The sequence below is a fragment of the Rhyacophila brunnea genome, unplaced genomic scaffold (assembly GCF_057557595.1).
Source record: "Rhyacophila brunnea isolate RB1 unplaced genomic scaffold, BYU_Rbru_1.0 scaffold_7, whole genome shotgun sequence".
NCBI lineage: Eukaryota > Metazoa > Arthropoda > Insecta > Trichoptera > Rhyacophilidae > Rhyacophila > Rhyacophila brunnea.
The window spans coordinates 44099986-44121590 of NW_028233339.1; positions in this window are offsets into that span (position 1 = coordinate 44099986).

Here is a 21605-nt window from a genome sequence, read left to right on the forward strand (position 1 = left end):
TTAACTTAATTTGTGGTAAGGATTCAAAATTCGAAGGAACAAATAAACATACTTTGTATTTTGTATTGAATATTATATAGACAATGAATATGAAGTATTTTTTGTTAATTTAAACACTGAAATACCTTACTCACTTTTCTACAAAGATAAGTTTCATAGTACCGCATATTAATATGAAATCATTTTAATCAAAGACTGTCATCGCTCTATAATAGTCGATTATTTTATTCAATGTCTTAAATTATGTGAATTTATTATTTCATTTTATAAATAAGTAAAACACAGACCATTAAAGAGAGTCTTTCCGTATACTTATTACTTAAGTAGCCTTCCTTGAGAGTATGCTATTAAAAATAATGGCCTATTAAATTATAGACAATCACAATATATTATAATTAAAGACAGTTGATATATTAAAAAGCATAGCGGTAAAACTACGTACTAGTGACCTGTCGTGTCACATGTGAAAGTGAGGCAACTCCGTAATATGTTTCAAGGATGGAAGACATCCAACTATCCAAGAGGCTCATCTTCAGTATACCATAAATGAAAAGGAGGTACAGGAGAAGTGATTTGAGACTTTTACAAGTGGCAGGAATTATTATATTGGGTTAAAATACAGATGGTGGTGTTAATATTATTGTCGCACAAGAACCTCTTATCTACGTGTTAAAAATGTAAAGTAACAAGCCCCCTCCTATGGAGTTAATCGTACTTCCGTTTCAAATGAGGAACGTGCCTAAATTTATCATTTCATTTTACGCTTCCATGGTATAAGGGTCTATCAATTTACGTAATTTGATGGTTTTTATAATAAAAATATATATAAGTAAAACGATCAGGAGTGATATTAAAATTATTATTAGTAAACTTTTGGTTTATTGCGAAGACGAAAAGGAGTCGCATCTAAAAATAGAGCTATTATATTATTTAAACACGCCTTGCCGCCATGATAGGTACGTCACTCAGAAGTCTTCCATATGCGACTTCCGGTTATCGACGAGATCTTCTTGTCGGACAGTAGATGTTAAAGGGCTATTCGTTTCATTCTTACTGTACATTGGAAACGAAATATTAAATTTTTTTAATGCTTCTGTTATATAGATATATTATAAATTAATATTGAAGAGTTAAAAATCTTTGATTTACGACTAATGAATGCATAATAATCGTATACGAAAGTAGGTGCCAAGAAACATTCTCTCAAAGTCTCAAGCATGACAGTGACTTTATAATGGCAAATGGTGCCAGAAAATGGGTTGAAGCTAAAGAAATAAAATTAAAAAGGACAATTTTTCTAATGAACTTGTATCATGAGCAGTAAAAAATGTTGCCTATGGTGCAATTTTATTTCATGATAATATTTTTTAAACTGTGTCTATAATTATTGTGTCTGAGAATACGTTTCAACTTTGAAATTCAGAATGTGGTATTTTGAAGATTTAGGTAGGTGGGTATTTAAAAAAATGAGATAATAGGTATGTTGAAAATATTTTTTTTTAATTTTTGCATTAATTTTACATTGCAATAATATTTTTTGGCAACCAAGAAATTTCCGCGCCAAAATCCCCGTGGGTACTATTCCCGAATTCTTTTAAATATTATTAAATAGCGCACAGTAAGCAGCGAAATGATAAAATAATTTAGTTTTTAGTTTCTTGTAGAATTAACATATTGACGCATACCTACGGTAAATGTGATGACGTCTGTACACGAGAGGTTAATTCATTGTCCTATTGTCCTTTTTAATAACTTTACAGGAAAATAAGAAATACATTCTCGAACTATATTTTTATTGAATTTTCTTTTTAAAAAGTAATATTTTTGCAATAATTGGGTAAGTTGTTGAGAATTATATTTTATTTTTCAGGATTTCGGCCATTCGAGATAATATCATCTGGCACCCGGGTAGATAAATGGTTTCCAACATGAAAATTTTCTCAGTCGATTTTTTCAAATCAACGTCGAAATTATTTTGAATTAATTTCAAGTAGCGTAGTTTTTTAATATGTGTGCCATTGAAAAATGAATGCAGTTATTTATTATTAATATTAAAATTACTTGTCTTATCATAGACTGTAATATAATATAGTTGCACCGACGTAAGGTTTTTATATATGACTTATCAATAATACAAATTACCTAAGTATTTGATATTTAAAGCATAGTAAGCAATTTTCTTTAAATGTTTTCTTAGAGATGAATGACCTAACAATGTTATCTCTTTAAATATTTACAAAACGTATTAAATTTCTCGGAAATGTTAATTTAATTGAAAATATTGATTGGCTCACATTATCAGATTACCATATCATAGTAAGTTAATTCATAGTTTTATTTTTGTAAAAATATTAAATGTTATCATTATCTGATTCGGAATAAAATAGACATATCAAATTTCGCAAGTATGACGTAAAATAATTGACCCTCATAAATTAAAGTGTGTTTAACCTTGAATAGTTACCAGCTAATTTGAGATGAACTGAATAATTATTTATTAATTCATAGAATGTAATGGTTTGTTTATAAATATTGAAATTAAGTAATATATTTCATTACTTACTTTTATGCTTACGTGTCTAAATACTTAGCCGTTTGCACAACTTTCGCCTCGTGATGCGACATACCAAGATAATATTAGTATATAAACTTTTTTTATCTTCTATTTATTATTCGATGACAGGTTTCTGATAAGGGAGGTCACCAGAATAAGATAACTCTGACTTAAAGCTTTCAAAGCTTGTGTCTGTTTATCACTCTCCCTATGCGTGGCGAATGATGCCTGCTGAAGGAAGATTATGGTAGATAACTGAAAAATATCCCAAGACAACCATATTTATATGACTTGAATTTGAATTTTGTTTCATCTTCTTCAGTATTTTACTGTAAAAATTTACAGCAACAATAACAACTACAGAATGCAAACAACATCCACTGGAAATGTCCGAGAATGTGCTTCGAGAGGAAAGATATGCCCAATCCAGCTGTTGGGCCCATCGGGCTATCCGATTTGGTCGCCACAAAGGCCAATTATGTATATTATGTAGATCTCTTCACATAGTTTTGTTTATCCGTATTGTTTTAGCTATTATTTTTGTATCTTAAATATCATTAAATTAATTTATTTTTGTCAAGGCTCCGTGCTTTTCTCTCCCATGGCACGTTTTATCAAAATACGTCTTTCAATAAACTCAATCAAAGCTCACTTGAGAGCGTGGCAACCCAGTCCTGGGTATTTGCTCCTGAGACATTACTAGGCGTAAACAACAGCTGTACAGATGTTTCACATCAAGCGTAGTGTCTCGTGATACGCTCGATTAAGACCGAGTGTGGTGCGAGGCGGATTTGGTTTGGAGGGCGTGTTTGTGTTGTAACAATAATTTACAGTAAGAATAACAACTACAGGATGCAAACCACTCCCTCTGGGAATATCTCAGACTGTACTCCAAGAGAGAGATGCTCAAGTCGGTCTAACCAGCTGTTGGGCCCATCGGGCCATCCGACTTGGTCGACAAAAGTCTAATTATATATCATGTAAAAAAATGCGACGTCTTATTGTGGACGTGTAGATCTCTTCATATATTTATTTTTGTCCGTATTGTTTTAGCTTTATTTTTTGTATCTTATACAGTCGAACTTGGTTATTACGAGGAAGATGGGACCGACTGACTTTGCTCGTTATAAGCGTTACTCGTTATATCAAAGAATAAGTATTTTTAAATGAGCGGTCACATTACACAAAAAGTCGAAAATAAAAAATCTGAAAACCATCTTAAAAATCCCCGAAACAAGCATGGCATTCATAAACTACAAAAGAAGTTGTCTATTGTAACGAACGCTGGTAGGTACCTACGGACTTTACAAACCTTGGATTTTTCAACCATATGCGGGGATACTTTTTTATTATTGTCGGCGATACACCAATTAGGTAGGTACTTAGACACTTAACTAGTTTCATAAACGTAATCCGACCCTGGCGGCATCCTGTCCGATTGGATTTTATTGCTTAGGGTCGAAATGTTTTTAAACGATCGACACATTAACAGTATTTTAGCTCGGTATATCCGATAAGTTGCTCGTAATAACAGTGAATAAATGTATGGAGAAAATCATAAACCAAAATGTCAACGTATGTTTCCTCATTACATCCGAGATCTCGCTATGTCCGAGATCGTAATAACCAAGTTCGACTGAATATCATTAAATATTTTATTTTTATTAAGTCTCCGTGCGTTTCTCTCCCATTGCACGTTTTATCTTTCATTAAACTCAGTCAAAGCTCACTTCAAAGCGTGGCGACCTAAAGACTTGTGTATCTGCTCCTGAGACATTCCCAGGCATATACAACTGTTGATGCTTCACATCCAAACGTAAAACCTTGTGATCGCTCGATGAAGACCGAGTGTGGTGCGAGGCGGATTGGTTTGGAGGGTCCATATTTGTGTTGTAACATTTACATTGTCCATATGGCGGAGAATCACAGAATGCAAAATACATCCTCTGGGAATGTCCGAGAATGTGCTCCGAAAGGGAAGAGATGCTGAAGTCGGTTCAACCATCAGGCCATCCGAACTGGTCGCCGTAAAGCCCAATGTATTTTTAAAACTGGGCTATAAAACCAAGTAACCCGTGGGATATGATCCATTCCATCTGATTTGTTTATTTTAAGGTTATTGGTAGCATAATAATATATAATTTCGGACCTGAGAAGTGAGAATATGCGACCCTAATTAATTGTAATTGTGTGAGTTAGGTATCCATTTTTGCAGGTATCATATATTTATATTTTCCAAATATATAAATATATGCAATCTTGTCAATATCTTAACTACCTTATATAAAATCGATCGATTACATAGGTCATAGGAAAGAGCTCGCTATCCGAATCATTCAACTCGATGCGGAATGTCTGGGACTTGCATTCTGACGGTGCTGCTTTATGATAGCGAATCATGACACCTTACGAAGGCTCAGAGCAACCGTATACTGAGCTTCGAAAACACATGTTTGCGACGAATACTGGGTGTGCGGTGGTATGACTTTAGGAGCAACTAGGAGATAAGAGAACGCACTAAGCAGCTGTTCATCACGCTGAAAGTGAAGAGGCAACGTTGGACCTGGCTCGGCCACGTGCTGCGGATGCCAGAAGAAAACTTCAGCCTGGCTTGTCTGTTCTTCAAGCCGACCGGATTCCGGCGTCCTGGAAGGCCGCTAAATACAATCTACAGAGTGTATACGGTGGAGATACGGGATGCTGGTTTGACCTGGAACAACTGGCGAGCGACAGGGATTCTTAGAAGCGCCGCGTGGTGTCCATATGCTCCAGTTAAGGGGCGGATATGGCAAAGGAAGAAAAATTAATAATCAACTATAATATTATAAATATTGTAATAAATATCTGGCGGGTATAATTATTTGTGGTAAGTATCATTTGCAGTTTACACATACATTTTGATCATTCTTTATTTAAAAAAAAGGAGTGAAATTTCGTGTAAGTAATAAATTTTTCCTACCTTAAAATTGATACATGCTACAACACTATTTTTTGTACCTGTGTGAGTAGGAAGTTTAAAATAGCTTTCCACAAAAAGCTTTTATGGGCATTTAAAATGTTATCTTATCATAACTGACATCATCGGTTATAGGTGGTTTTATTGTGTCAAATTAAAACGTTTTTTGGTCCTTTGTTTGTAGAGCATCAACCTAAAAATATTTTTTATCTGTTAGGCACGTGAGAAAGGACCCAATTCGAAAAGGTATCATACGAGTTAACCCATCAGTATCCGAATTAAAAAGATTTTGGCGGCAACATTTTCTTAGTTAAATAATTATTTTCTAAATTTTAACAATACATGAATCATGAAAAATAAACATGTAAAAAAAATATTAAGTATTATAAACAAGTTATATATTATTTTGAGGCCATGATGCTCAATGACAGTAATGCAGTGAAACAGTAATGCACGGTCCCCACATCCTGAAGTGAGCCCCAAGGCCACGATGGTTGGCGGGCCCCCAACCTATCGCTAATGTTAACGGCAGTGTAATGTGTTTCCCAAATGATATACCGTGGAACTCCAGGGTTCCGTATAAAATAAAGGGTATTCTTTGGTATTTTTTTTTTAATCTGCTTGAATTATTATAGGCACTTAGCATCATATTTTGAAGCATTGATCGCGACCCCCTTTTGTGATAGCCAAGTAATATGTGACCCTTCGCCATGTTGGATAATTTTTTATTAGTCAGGAAACACAAGTAATTATAAAATAAAATTCCACTCGTCTAACAGCGCCAGGCGACTTTTTTTTACTACTATTAGAGAAAATTTGTGGTATCTCGCTTGACCTGCCACGCCGGGCCCCAAACTACAGCAATGTCAGCCCCTCCTTGTGGAGCCATGCAGTAATGTATTTGGTGATAAAAGTGAAACAATCATAAACACCCTGGCTTTAACTAGAGTCGAACCTGGAGCCCCGAATGAAAGAAAACTTGCCAAAAATCTTGGCCTGGGAGCTTCAGTATGTAAGGGCCATGGTCCCGTCCCAGTTATCACCCAGATTGTCCAATCCCCCATCCCATCCATTGACCATTCTGTATTCCAGAGTTTTTTTTATATTCTGACTACATGTTTTATTTTTTTTTGAATAGTTATGACTCGACTTCAGAAAGCAAAAAGGACGTAACGACGTAACCATCAGTTTTTTTAAAAAATAGTTCAAATAAAATAGTCCCTATGTAAGCTGAAAATGCCGATTTATTATTTAAATTTAGCTAGCAATTTAAAAAAAAGATGGAAGTGAAGTGGGAAAAACGATTTAACCGACATGTTTGTAGGTTTTTCTCAATAATTAATATCATAATAGGAATATATATACCAAATAATTAATTATTATGTACTTCACGGTTGTCTATTTTGTATTTTAACTTTGACGGAAAACCATAACAAACACGTTTTTATGACTTCTATAAAATTTTATTCGTGTGGATTACCTCCTGTTTTCTTTCTAAAATCGATGTGATTGTGTGTTATTATTTATTAATACTACGGTATTATTATAAGGGTGGGGAGAGGATATAAATGTAAGTACCAAATGTTTGTTTGAGAAGTTTTGATTGTCAATGCGTACCATTCATATTAGATTTATCCGAAATTTAAAAAATTTTACCAAAAGTCCATTAAAACACCTGCGAAGCAATGTTTAGTAATTATATTACGGAAAACGATTAACTTTTATTAGTTGTAAACTGATCGACTAGTACAAGTATGCCAAATTAAACAAAAATCGATTCAATTAATTAATTATTAAGGGGGGACATGCTCGTCGAAGGTCAAAATTGAGTTTTTATTGTATTTTCAAACCATGATCCTGGACACTCCTTAAACGTTGTAGATAATCTATTTATATAATTTTGAAGCCTTATTATCCTTTATTGTTATTTTAAACATTTGATGACTGCATGAAGTATTTTTGTTACATAAAATAGTATTCTTTTAAACCTCTCGCTCTAATGTTTTAGAATATAGTCATATTTCGGTACAAAACTGTGCAGTGGTGTTAAGATTTTTTACATTTAATAATTTTTAAACGCATTTATAAAACCATTAGTATAATTTATTACGAGATAATTTTTGTAAAATATTCACGATAAAAAATTATTTTGATAATCTCTGTGATCCCAAATTTGACAAGAATTAGGCATTTTATTATTAAAAAAATCGGCAAGATTAACACATTTGAAGATGATTCTAAAGATATTTATTATAAGCTATGTCTTTGACCATTCAAGTGTGATAAAAATCTTATGAATAATGATTGCTTTATAAGAATTATTGACCTAAGAATAAGGTAGTGTTTTTTTGAAATACGCCATTTCTTTTGTCATTCCCTAGTAGTTAAGCTACAACATACGGCCGTAGCCATAAAACGACAAACTATAATTAAAGTAAGGAGTAAAATTATGTTAACGCGCGTGTTTGAACATGTACTTAACCGAATTTTTTTTTATTTTTTTTTAAACGGTACATGTTCAAACACGCGCGTCAATATCATTTTACTCCCTACTTCAATTATAGTTTGTCAATTTATGGCTACGGCCGTATGTTGTAGCTTAACCACTAGGGAATGACAAAAGAAATGGCGTATTTCAAAAAAACACTACCTTATTCTTAGGTCAATAATTATTATAAAGCAATCATTATTCATAAGATGTTTATCACACTTGAATGGTCAAAAACATAGCTTATAATAAATATCTTTAGAATCATCTTGAAATGTGTTAATCTTGCCGATTTTTTGAATAATAAAATGCCTAATTCTTGTCAAATTTGGGATCACAGAGATTATCAATATAATTTTTTATCGTGAATATTTTACAAAAATTATCTCGTAATAAATTATGCTAATGGTTTTATAAATGCGTTTAAAAATTAATAAATGTAAAAAATCTTAACACCACTGCACAGTTATGTACCGAAATATGACTATATTCTAAAACATTAGAGCGAGAGGTTTAAAAGAATACTATTTTATGTAACAAAAATACTTCATGCAGTCATCAAATGTTTAAAATAACTATAAAGGATAATAAGGCTTCAAAATTATATAAATAGATCATCTACAACGTTTAAGGAGTGTCCAGGATCATGGTTTGAATATACAATAAAAACTCAATTTTGACCTTCGACGAGCATGTCCCCCCTTAACAATTAAAAATATTCTAGCGTATATCCTCAAAGTGTTATCAAAACGGTAATTTTCCATTGGGATTTTTTGTTAAACAAGATCGATGTTTGGGACGGAGGGATGAAGAGCAACTGCGCGGGAGGGGGGTCCAAAATCAGGGGTGAATGCACCCGCCCCTGTCGCATTCCATCCAATATTTTTTTTCTCGAAACCCCTCTTCTTCATTGTGCACCGCTGATTTTTACAGTCATACAAAATGACAGAATCTAACACCTTTATTTGAACCTTGTGTAAAAAAAACGGTACTGTTCGGTTATACGGAATACAGCGGAAAACGCATTTTGAAAAGAGCCGATAAACTGGATTATTTGTTAGTTTGGGTTAGGTTTGTGTAAGGTTAGGTTTGGTTAGATTAACCTAACAAATAATACAGTTTATCGTCTATTTTCAAAATGTGTTTTCCGCTGTATTCCGTATAACCGAACAGTACCAAAAAAACTATTAATAGGAAGTAAAATTATGGAGTGGATTTCCATGGAAGAGTTGAGCTAGTAATGAGCTTCTTATTAATGAGTAATAATATTACGTGACAATAACTATAAATAATGTACACAGTACAGTGGCGAAGGGTTGAGATAGGTTTTAAAGCTTCGAGATAAAGAGTGCATACTAATTTTTGTCAGTCAAACATATTCGTTTTCATTGAACTAAGAATAAAGTGTGTAGATAGTGTTTGTTAGTTTTTAAAATTCAATTATTAAACCCTGCCAAATCAAAGGCATAGTATATAATAGTCAAAAAGTGTTCGTTTATACATACAATCATTTTTTTAAATATAAATTATCGTTTTGTGTAGGCAGGGCTTAATAAATTTAAAACCACGATCTGTATGTATTCTTAATTCAACGAAAATAAAATACATGTATGGCTGAAAAAGTGAGCACTATTTTTGTTGGATTGTCCATGGCATACCTAAACTACGAGTATTATGGTGTGTTCAGGGTTTAATTGAATTTAAAAAATTCACCAGCACTCTCTGAAAATTGTATTTTTAGTTCAATGAAAACAAATAATTATGACAAAATAATATCTATCGAATCTTAACAGCCTACCTTCACTGCTCACCACTGATACAGTGACACACACGTTTATGGACATGGAGGCCTGGATGATCTCTTTTAGATCTGACATACTAGGTTATATCGCGCCCTAGCCCTAGGGTATAACTCTAAAAAGAAGTTTTCCGTTAACATTGGAAAAATTAAAAAAAAATTACAAAATTATCAAAATATCTTTAATTCTACTTCCATTTTGGTGCACCGTACAAAATAAAACAATTTTGTGTTATCAAAAAAATAAAAATCTATGTTCTGAATGTCGGGTTCAAATATCTACCTCAAAGGCAATGACACCTTATAAAAAAATACAATAAAAATACCCCAACAGAAATAATATTAGGTATAACAATATATTATTATCAGACGCGATAATATTAAAAAAAACAAACAGGGTTGAAAAATAACTCACCGACGGTTATATTTTTTTTACCTACCTATCTTATGGGAAGCGTGGTAATGGTTCTATCCCCATCTGAATTAATGTAGGAATATAATTTTGGAGAAGACATTGAATTTATTTCAATAGAATGAATAAAGTAAAATTTTTGCCTTATAAAACTTAACAGTATGTACTGCCCAAAATTCGATAACAATTTGCGGTCATTTAACATTTAGCTTGTACTATAAATAAAATTCTAAACAAACATAATGCCTGCATAGAAATTGCTTGTTATGGATTAATTTATTATGAAATTACAACGCAATGTTATCTAATCATAACTAATACTTTGATTTGATAATTGATCCACGCTATTGAGAAAAAAGAAGCTGCCAAAAATATATTCAAATTATTCCAAAATTTTCGTCAATTATGATAGAATAAAGCTTATTTTTTTACCTGAGTTATTTGGTGTTACTATACAAGTGCTAATAATTATATCGGGTGATTGTTCTCCATTCCACCATACCATCGTTACACCGATGTTGGATGTCGATTAGTAATCTCCCTTGCACACTTGACCACGAGGCTCCGGGTTCGATCCCGGTGAGGTTATAACATATTTATGTGGTTTTAGTAAAGTGTGGGTCTTATGTGCCCGTTTTGCTTCTATTACTGCACTACTGTTGCACTTAACTACTGTAATTGGGCTTTGTAGCCAGTTGTAGATAAATATGAACATACATAATTATTTATAATAATGACATTACCAGGCGTAAAAAATGTTGATACTTCCTACGTTTGGACCTCGTGATACGCTCGATTAAGACCGAGTGTGGTTCGGGGTGGGTCTGTTTGGCGAGATCTATTATTAGTGTTGTTTGCAATAAATGAAGATTTTCGATTTCATATTTCGTTCAAATTATTACATTTTATTTAAATATACAATAATCCTCATTTTATAGAAACAGTTTACAATATTGCATTCGAATTCAATAGATAGCACTACGGTTGAAGTTAACAGTTTTCTGTCACGGCCTAATTGTAGTGATGTAAAATAACATTTTTGTACATTATTTAAGTGCACAATCACTAAGTAATGTTTCTTCGCAACTGTTATCCACCATGACAGTGCATGAATTTAAAATCCGACAAATTAAACTGTTTTTATCGAGTACTTATTTTGGGTGTAGAGAGTATTGACCTTTTGCATAAAGCAGATGGATTGTTAAGTCATGGTATAAAAAAAAATCGCAACGGGGTGGATAATATATCCGTGGGGTTGAATGCAACCGTGAATCAAAATCCGCACAGGGTTGTTGACCTAAGTAAAGAAGAGGTTGTACGTACGTGATAATTTATTAACAGGAAACTTATGAGGGGTGAAGATCACAATGCTTACCTGTAATAAAATAAATATATTATACCGTTTTATAATGCACGATTAAATTGGTAGAAACAAAAATGTTTTATTTATAGCATTTGCAAAAACTACTACAAAAAAATGGGATGCATTTGCATCGTCACATTGATACAAATGGCATGTCTCAACCGATTGTTGACCCCATATATGTATGTAACAGATATCGTCAACAGTGTCTTTTAAAAGTATGGAGTTAGCCGGCTCGCACATCTAAGCTCACCTCGACAACACACGTCGAATAAACTATGTCACTTGTTGCGCCCAGTTTTGATTTATGACTATATCCTAGTCGAGACGATTTTCAATGTTTGACGGGGTTTATAATATATATATCAACTAGCGATAGTTTGTGACTTCGTCCGCGTACGAAATACATAAAATAAATAATAAGTAGACAGATATAACGAATTAAGAAATAGAGTGATTCGATTTGAACATAACATATATTACATAATTTGATACATACCTACTAGAAAAAATCTTTGACAAGAATTACGACGGCCGATGGGGATTGAACACGTATCCACTGGATTCGCGTCAATGCACACTACCAATAAATCTATTGGCGTCATATCTAATTACGACGAAATTAACTGTCAGTTTTTACATATTTAATGCTGTTTCTTTTATCATTTTCCCTAAATCAATTCAAAAACATCTACCAAAAATCTTAAGTAATTTTATTTTGCAAAAAAAGCCTCAATATATCATCAATTAATATTGTTTCAATGAATAAAACGGTGGTGGGTTTGGGGGCATGGAGCCCCGAGGTACTGACTGACTTTGAGGTCCCCACGATAAAAAATTGAATAGAAACGATTAATTCCAATAATTACCAACATACCCAGTAAAAATATCATTGTACTCAATATCAGTGTCTCTTTCCTAGATTTGCATCATGTACTCAACGAAAAATATTTATTATTGAAGATTGCAGTAACGATACACAATGATATTAGTGGTTTAATGTTTTGTATACGAGTACAAGTAGACATGTACGTGTTTAAGCGGTTATGTAATAAGGCTCTTTTGATGTTAGTTGCAGTGATTTTGATATGCTTTGTGAGAAATGCACATCTTTTTTATTTTGGTATATGTAATTTTAATAACAATTGTATGATTGGTTTTAACTAATGAGGCCTCATTTGAAATCTTTTGATAAATCGATTGCATCATCTACTTCAAAAAAATATCACCGCTGGATAGAAGGATGTCAAGCAATAATATTTAATAAAATGCTCTGTCATTAGCCGTTTTTAAATTTTGTTTATATATCTGAATGGGGTGGGATATTTGATTTACAGGATATATTATTAATTAAATTATACTCTGTTTTTAATAACGTTTTATTTGAATTAATACCTACTCTTTCTTTGAAGCAAGAATTGACACTCAGCAATTTTAATGTCCAAGCAATATAATTATGTATAGATTGGTTTTGTGTTTCAAAATAACTATTATTTTATAATATAGACTGGAGTGTGCCAATTCGCTATATCCACAGTTCAATCTTAATGAAAAACGACGTTTTTGTGTGATACGCGTAAGTGGTTATTTTAACATTAATTCTTTTTTTTGTCGTATAGCATTTTTAAATAAGAACAATATGTCAATTTTTGTTAGCCGATAAACCTTTTATTTCGATAATTAAAAGCAAAATATATATATATATATATATTTTGTGTTTTTATTTAAAATCGGTTTCTGTAAATCATTAAGTTTTTAAACTTTTTTTCGTGATATTCTTTTGGTGAGTTTTGAAAATAAACCAGCGGCTCTCATGGTGCAGTGCGTAAGGCGCTCGCCTTTCATACGTTCATACAGGAGCTCCAAGTTCAACCCGGTGAGGATACAATAATTATATTAATGTGATTTTCTAAAAGTCAGGGTGTTTGTGATTGTTTTACTTCTATTACTAAATACACTACTGTTAAACAACATTACTGTTTTGGACCTCTAGGCCTTGCTGTAGTATTAAAAAGAATACATCAACTAATTTTTATTTTTATCTATTTATGAATAATATCCGGGAATTTTTTTGCGAACCTGATTTCTCAAATTTGAAAACTAATATAATTGACATAGGGTAGGTAGGTACTCGTCGATAATGGGCACGAAATAGATCAATAAAATAGAAATGTAAAAATCATCGCCATGGACCAAGGTTTTGAAGCAGGGAACTTTATTACCGTCAGGCTATTAAATCCAAGTAAATCACGCCAACTACCATTAAATTATTTTGCGATACATTTATGTGACAAACTGTAATGCAAATTATTATGATACAGACGTAACTATTGAACATAACATGTTCTTTAATACGTGTTTAAATTTATCCCATATTTTCCTCACTCTTCGAGATCCGTAGCCTGTTATACTATATACAATAGTATAAGCCAGTTCTCATAAATGTTGTGTTTCCTGATAATTGGTAACCACTGTGTTTCTTTTTAATTAATTGTCCATATAAAATATACGTCTATTTCGGACAACAAAATATTATTATCTATGGCAAGATTACTCGTAGAAACAAACTGGCATGGGTGACATTTGGGCACTAGTATCTCCAAAATTGACCTCCCATTGTGTTTTAAGTATAACGTTTTTAATCAATGTGTGCCATCAACGGTCACACTATGAAAAACATGGACTTTTAATGTAAGAGAAATCCAAAAAATATGAGTAGCACTACGTGGTATGGAAAGCTGCATGTTGGGAACGACGCAAAAGATCACAAAAGAAACCGATGTATAAGGTAGCAGACTAAAGTATGTGATCTGATAGAGGTAGTTAAGCAGATGAAATTTCAAATGGGTTAGACATGTCGCTCGGCGAGTGGACAAAAGCCGTCGTATAGTGGTACCCTAAAGGCACACCGAGGAGGCCTTCATCCAGCAGTGGATCGACCCCTTTCGAAAATGATTGGTTAACAAAATTTAACAGATACCACTGACTTTCACATTTACCCCACTTACTACTTATAACTTTTCGTTGCTTCAACCACGGACACCTTACCTTCATACGCACACACTCCACAATTATAGTGTACTGGCGATTAACACCTGACCTGCAAATAATATAGCAAACGGTACTCACATACGGGTTATTGTGAGCTGTCGCATCCACAAGTGGTTATCGAATAGAGTGGTCTAACCTAGGATTGTTGAAGTCCGTTTATATTGCACGCACTGTTTTGCCGTTTAGACATGCCATATCAGAATATTAAAGCAAACATTGTTTGCCAGGAATGCCCCAATTATTTTTATGAGTGCCGTGGGTCTTCCTGCGGCTACAGGCCTGGCGTATCATAGACTGCCGAGAGGAGTTGGATCAACCCAATGAGAAGGCTGTTCGACAGTCAAATCACACGGGTCACCATCCTCAGTTATAAAGTCTTCACAAAGAAGCAGAAAAACTAATATTCCATTAAATTAAATAATTTGTATTTTTTCTGCTCTTAAGGGGTCCGGAACCGAAACAACGAAACACCCTTGTGTGTGTGCCTAATGATTAGATTTACTATATCGTGAGATTTGTCTATATTGAAAGTACGTTCACTGCGAGAAACTTATAGGCAACTGTATGGCAGTATGAGGGTTGATTAAAAAACATTTTCTTTTTTCTTAACAATTACGGACATTTATAGTTGACAATCTCTTAGCGTTCCGGAAAATGCTGTCGAAATGGATATACTATGCCACCTTGCCTGACACCTCCGGATCTTAACGACATGCCTACTTATATTATATGATATTTTCGCACGGAACTGATGACAATATAATATATTATTTGCGCATATTTAGAATTTTGAACTCTCGTGTGAACTGCCTTGATCCTTGAAAGGGTTCTTTGATCTGTGGCGACCTTCGGAAAGACGAGAACGCCGGGTTACGGCGGGCGGGAGGGGATAAAAAACAGAACCGTGTGTGTCATGATTATTTTGTGGCAATATGTGGAAAGGCCCGGAATTAGGAAAATATTTAATAACCAATGTTAAAAGAAAGCAAGGAACCTATATACACCTTCCATCCAAGATATTCAGTAAATAGATTTATATCTATATCGAAATATTTTTTAGCACTACAACATGTCGCAAGGCCCAATAACAGTAGCGTAGTACAAACAATAGTGTAATTAGTAATATAAGAGAAAGAATCACAAACACTTTATGTTGTGACCTCACCGGGAATCGCCGCCGGACGAAAGGCCATCGCCTTATGTACTGGATTACGAGGGGATTATATTATAATATGTCGGTACCCACTTATTATTGTTATTATTATCTCTCAGTTAAATATTTTAAACATAAAATAAATTCAATAAACAATAATTTATAAAATTCTGTCGTACACCTCGACTGAACTCATCCAAAAAGCAGAAATTATCAATGCCAGACATGCTTTAAAATGTGTATGTCTACGAAATTCATTCTCAGGTTTTGTAATTTTTAAACGTTTTTATTTATTTGCGGTTGAGCATAAATAGTACATCGGCTTATAAAGTCGTTGAGCTTCGGTTTGAATTCCCGGGTTTGGCAAAATCAAATCTTGTTTTTTCAAAGTGTTATTAGACCCAGAGCATGCTCCTAATTGACTAAGCAAATGGTTACAATCAATTTATCGTAGAACATGTTATGTTACCATGTCTAATAAAAAAAATATCTGCCTACCCTCACAGTAAATCCCTGGGTTATAATATATTTTAGTCTTTTTTATCAATAAATGTTTCTGTGATTATTTCGGTACCTATTACTATTACGGTACTGTTTCACTACTTATACTATATTAATCTAGTCTTGTAGCTTGTAGTGTTCATATATATTATATGTTTATAAAAAGTCTACTGCTCGGTTAAATCTATGAAATTAAGGAGGCGGGCAAATTAAGGCTTTTTGGTGTACATGCCATGTTGGAGACCAATGCCCGATTTGGGCTGCAGTGACGTTGGAAGATCACGGAACAGATTGATAAATATAATTCCGATAGGCTATACCCCAATACACTATATTTTAACGCATGGTTTTGAATGTGTGAGTGTCCTACAAAAATGAACCACATATTATAGATGTGCAATAGTGTGTGTTGCAACTTTCAAACCAACTTTCAGCAATATTGAATAAGCGTCAGTGCATGAAGGACAAGCGTATTTTTGACACGTGTTTAAGTTTATCGTATGTTCTTCCACGCTTGATATCGGTTGCCTGTTACTCTATACCCGTTAGGTATTTCAGTTCCAATTAATTCTGTGTTCTTTCATAATACCAAGGTACATTATCCCAAAAAAAATCAACATGATAATTCTCGTAAAACATTGAACTTGTAATTATTATTTTGTTTTTACTTAGCAGGGCAGTATAACTACACGATATAATGAATGAATTTATTATAATTTTTTAAAATTATTATGAACCAATAGAATTTAAGCTTAAATAGTTATATAGTATTATATAGTATCATGGTTATTGATTGCTTGTTACTCCACATCCGTTAAGTTAGGTTAGGTTAGGTTAGGATGAGGATGATTGAAGATTGCGGTAGTGAAAAGGACCGGCTTGCTCAAGAAGAGCCAGACTTAAATTGAGTTTAAGCAATACCAATAAAGAAGAATTTTGAGTAACTATATATTTTTTCGATAGTAAATTTAATGACGATGCGGCTCTGGGCACTTATTGAGGGGGGCGTCGTAAGTCATCGCACCTGCTTATCTATCATTAAATACGTCTCACATAACTATGCCATGATTTCAATTCGTGATTATAAATAGGACATAACTAAGATTGTTGTATAAATTATTATTCATACCTGACCACGTGGTTTATCCGGTGAGCGTCAAATTCTTTAACATAAAAAAATATTAAAAATTATAACGTAGCTTTAGCTGGAGCAAACAATTAAATAAAAGCGTTTACAATCTTCTATACCAGATGTGGCCAACTTTTTTGTTGTTATGATAACTTTTTAAATAAATATTTACAAGATAAAAAGAACTTTTTATATACAACGTTTTTAAATTTTCTGTTGAATCATATAAACTTGACTTGACTAGCTTAAACGATCAAAAAAAATTGTACTTGATAGAAATACTGAATAATGAAATGTCATTCCATATAGATTTCTATAGTAACGCACGTATATATTATTTCTAATAATTTAGTTACTAGGATCCCGTAGCAACCAATCATGGTATCGAAATAACTTTTCATAAAAAACAGAATTAACTGAAAATGAATTCAATTCTACTTAAAGATAGCTAAAAGTATTTAAAAATGCATTGGCATCGTGTTCTGATATATTCTAAAAGTTTCAAATGTCTAGCTAGTCAGGAAGTTAGTTAAAAGTCGATTGCAAGATTTGTACCGGACCAATAAGAATATGACCTCAGAAAAACGTTGTAAAAAAACGTTGTAAAATATAGTCATAAAGTTACCGAATTCGTACATTAAATCAGTAAAAAATGAATCAACGTGAGTTGCCACTAGTATATTTTACGTCTGTCAAAATAATGCGACGATGACATTGAGCTACTTTACAAGCTGCTTGTCGGCGAGTTCAAAAGTGGGCGAGTCAGCTAGTGCGATTGTGATGATGACGCACAAAACTTTCCACTCGCTCAGAAGAAAAGCTAGCAGTTGAAACCGTCATTTTTGGTACTATTTTGACAGGACGTAATGAGTACTTCGTTTTTTATACCGGGAGGTCGCCACTATAGCTCTACTGCGCAGACGCATTATCGGCCCACACGTCAGCGTGTACCGTGTAAAGAAGCCCGACTTTCAACTATTCTCGGTAGATTGAGTACAATCTGCTTGTTAGCTAGTTCGATTCTAAATTCTAAATTCGCTGGTTTGTAGCTTGTTCAGTAGCTCAATGTCATCGAGCCATTACTGAGATACAAACATTTAAATGAGCAAACATCGCATCGGTATATTTTTCACAAGTAGTCACGAGTAGTATGTGGTTTCAAATCACCGAGTCGCAAGCATTTAAATGAAAAAAAAATATGGATATGATTTTTTACCAGTGTATCAATATAAAAAAATTAACAATTTTCACGCTATGTGCTTCAAATGTGAATATGCCTTAAATTAAAAAATGTGATGTTTTTGATTATTTTTTAATTTTAAAAATTTCTCTATAACACTTTTAGTACAGTATGGGGGGCGGACCTCGTAGTCCAGTACGTAAGGCGCTGGACTTTTCATCCGGGGGCTCCGGGGTCGATTCACAGTGACACAATATATTTATGTGATATTCTCAAAACCTGGGTATTTTGTTATTGTTTCACCGATATTACTAATTGCATTACTGTCAATAGGCTTCATGACCTGTTGTAGTGTTAAAAAATAATATAGTATATTACATAATCTTATATCCATCTTCCTCTACTGTGAACCAACGTATCAGTATTTGAGAGTATTAAGCCAGGATATTCAGCAAAATAAATGGTATATTGGCGCGACAGTGATGTAGTAGAAATAATAGAAGACGTACAAATAAGAATTCCGCACATACCAAGGTATGCCATTCTCAACTAGAGTACTAAGAAGTTCATCCAGGGAGTGTCCCAGCACAACTTTTAAGGGTGTTATGTTGAATGGTGAAGAGTAAGCATACAAACCAGGGCATATTCTTATGTTTTGTCGTATTTTTCATATTATATAAGAAGTTAATATGTTTCTAATAAAGTTAGTAATTTTCTTATAAATATACTTAAACGGTTCTGAACTTTTTAAAATAGGTGGATTAAGAATGTTTATTTTACCTCTAATCTAAATAATATATGCTGTCGAAGAAGAACTTCTTGTCCACGTGTTAAAACTGTGAACTAACAATCCCTTCCAGTGCAGCTAATCAAATGACGAACGCCCCCAAATTTATCATTTCATTTTACGCTCCCATGGTGTACGGATCTATCAATTTACGTAATTTGAAGATTTTTATAATAAAAATATCTCTAAAACGATCAGGAGTGATATTAGAATTATCATTAGTACACTTTTGGTGTATTGCGAAGAAGAAAGGAGTCACATTCTTAAGGAAAGCCGATACATTATTTATGTACGCCTCTAGCACGCGTTGCCGCCATGGCAGGTACGTCACTGAGAAGTTTTCTACACGCGACTACAGCGAATTCCTGTTGTTGTCGGACAATAGCATGATTGCTTCTTTTTCATATCACCCTAAGATGACGAATAAGTCGAATAGAAAAATGCGTAACTGAAATCAATAATTATAATTAAGATATTATATACGTAATTAACTTATTTGAAACAACCCCCAAACACATAAAAATTAGAAAAAATCCTAGATAAATAATTTGTAGAAATTGAGACACATTATTAATTAAAAAAAAATAGGTAAAAACCAAAAATTTTATTGTTGGAGAAGCCACCTTTTAGGGGCAGATTTATTATGTAGGTATCATAATAGATATCGATCGATTTTTTTCGTTTCACTTGATCATTAATGACAAGACCTAACGACTATTTTTTAAACACGTTCCAAAACGATCGCCGATTTATTTATAGGCACCCGTGAAGATCCGTCAGTTGGGGGGCCCGCGGGGGCGCAGCGGCGTCTCGAGGGGCCCCAAACGTAGTACCGCCGGCCTTGTGTGATAGTAGAAGCGACCTCAGATACTTCCGTGGTCGCCCACTAACAGCGGGGGCTTTGCCCTCAAATCTAGATGCTTCTAAGAGGGCGGTTCAAAGAAGTACCAGACATCATCAATTTAAAATTCAATTAAACCCTGCCTAATCCAAACCATAGTAGATAATAACTGTCAAAAAATATTCGTTTATCTATAAAATATCTAAAATTATGCCATTAAACCATACACTATTTTACATATTTTATAGATAGTAGAATATTTTTTGATAATTATCGTGTGATTTACGCAGGGCTAAATTTATTTAAAAAACTAATCAATACCAATCTGTAATATGTATTCTTAATTCAACAAAAACAAATAAGTATGACTTAAAAAGTGTGCACTATATTTGTCGGATTGCCCATAACATACTTACCTAAACTATTATGGTTTGGTAAGACAGGGTTTAATTTAATTTAAAAAAATTACCAGCACCATCTGTAATATGTATTCTTAATTCAACGAAAACAAAATAAGTATGGCTGACTAAGTTTAGTATGCACTATTTAGGTATGTCGAATTTTAACAGCCTATATCCACCTATCGCCACTGTCTAGCAGTGGATTGACTCTGGCTGATGATGATAATGATAATAACACCGTCACATATCAACCTACACTATTAGCCGGCTCGCACATCACAACTCGCCTCGTGTGCCTAACCGCCATAAATCAAAGCTTCCGAGAACGGGCAGGCGGTGTTCCTTGATAAGACCTCGCACATCTGCCTAGCGATATCGACATTCGCCGCATCGTGGCTGTTCCGAACGCGGCGACAGTCTGGAGAGAAATGGCCGTTTGTGCAGCTGTGCGCTTGCGCGGAGTCGACTTTTTTTTAGATACAACATGCAGGCTGTAGGAAATGCGACATGTTGCATCTGCGGATTGTCTCGCGTCGCAGTTGCACCGGCCAATCTGCGAAGCTCCATTTGATAACGTTTGTTTCTTAGTTTACGATGACGTCACATCGACGAATTCGTCGTAAGACGCATGCGGCGAGTTCTGATGTGCTAGCCCACTTAAAGTGACCAAGTTCTGTAAAATAGGCACATTTAATGTAGGTACAGTATAATATGGAAGTGTCTTTTCTGGTATATGTCATCGTACTAAAAGTAATTTACCGATATGATTGTGTGGTTTAAATTAAAAAAAATCTGTGCGTGTACTTATGTACGCGCGTTAGAAGTTATACTTATTTGGCGTAACAAAACATGATAACCTAGATTCTTCGACTAGCTCTTAATTATCTTGTTAAATTATACACTCAAGAAAAATGGCCGCTTTCTGTAGCACTGTTAGTTTATTTCTACACAGATTAACTTATATTTCTAAACAATATACTTAATTATTTAT